The following is a 1,621-nucleotide window of genomic DNA, read 5'->3' as shown; positions in this document are numbered from 1 at the left end:
TGTTGCAAATGACCTCTTGAAAGTGTTAAAAAGCAAAAATATCACTTTGAGGACTAAAGTGCACTTGACCCAAGCCATGGTGCTTCAGTCACCTGACATGCACGGGAGGGCTGCACAATGAATAGCAAAGACTGAAAGAGAATTGATGCCTTTGAATTATGGTGTTGAATGTATCAAATATATACCATGAAGAGACAGAATTTTGACCAAATTTGTCTTGGAAGAAGTACAGCCAGGAGCAAGAATTGCGAGACTTTGTCTCCCATAGTTTGGACATATTATCAGGAGGGACCAGTCCCTGGAGAAGGACATCATACTTGGTAAAGTGGAAAAAAAAAAAAAAAAAAAAAAACCAGGGAAAAAAACAATCAAGGAGATGGATTGACATAGTGGCTGCCATAACGGACTCAAGGATGCAGCAATTGTGAGCATGGTGCAGGATGGGGCACTTTTCCTTTCTGTTATGTAGGGTGGCTATGAGTTGGACCTAACTTGACAGTGCCTAACGACAATGGCAACGTGTGTTTGCTTATTTCACATAGGTGAGATGGTATAGTATTTGTCCACTTGAAAACCAGAGACTAATGGTTAGACTATGTTGCCCCTAAACAGACCTTCGCGTGTAATGAATTCTGAATTGTCAGAGTTGGTTTTGCACATCAGTAAGGAAATAATTACTCCCTAATGTTGGAAAGGAGACATTGGTCTCAAGGAAACACTGGTCGCATAGTGGTTAAGTGCTATGGCTGCTAACCTAAAGGTTGGCAGTTCAAATCCGCCAGGCAATCCTTTGAAACTCTATGGGGCAGTTCTACTCTGTCCTATAGGATCTCTGTAATTCAGAATCGACTCAACGGCAACAAGGTTTCATTTGGTTTTGGTAAACAGGGTTTCGTTTGATTTGGGGAACGTTGGAAAAGTGGAAGACCCTCAACGAGGTGGATTGATACAGGGGCCGTAACAATGAGCTCAAGCGTAACAACGATTGCAAGGATGGCTCAGGACTGGGCAGTGTTTTGTTCTGTTGTGCATAGGGTCGCTATGAGTCGGAACTGACTCGACGGCACCTAACAACAACAACAATGTTGGATGGAACCTCTGGTGGTGCAGTTGTTAAGAGCTCGGATGCTTTACAAATGTCAGCAGTTGGAACCCACCAGCCACTCATTGGAAACTCTATAGGGCAGTTCTATTCTGTCCTGCAGGGCCGCTATGAGTCGGAAAGGACTGGACGGCAACAGGTTTGGTTTTTTTGGTTGTTATTCTTGGATGAAAACAAATGTAATCATATTGCCCATCTCCCATAATTTTTAATATATACGTGAAATGTATGAAGGGCTATGTATAGAATTAGAAAAATATAGAGATACATTAGAAAATGTAGGGTGAAATTTCATGACTTCAGGGCTTAGAAGATTTTTTAAAACAATTTTTACTGTGCTTTAAGTGAAAGTTTACAAATCAAGTCAGTCTCCCATACAAAACATTTATATACATCTTGTTATATACTTCTACTTGCTCTCCCCCTAACGAGACAGCACACTCCTTCCCTGCACTCTCTATTTTCGTGTCCATTCGGACAGCTTCTGACACCCTCTGCCCTCTCATCTCCCCTCCAGAC

Source organism: Loxodonta africana, chromosome 21, assembly GCF_030014295.1.
Source record: "Loxodonta africana isolate mLoxAfr1 chromosome 21, mLoxAfr1.hap2, whole genome shotgun sequence".
In the NCBI taxonomy this organism is placed as follows: Eukaryota; Metazoa; Chordata; class Mammalia; order Proboscidea; family Elephantidae; genus Loxodonta; species Loxodonta africana.
This window is presented reverse-complemented; position numbering follows the sequence as displayed.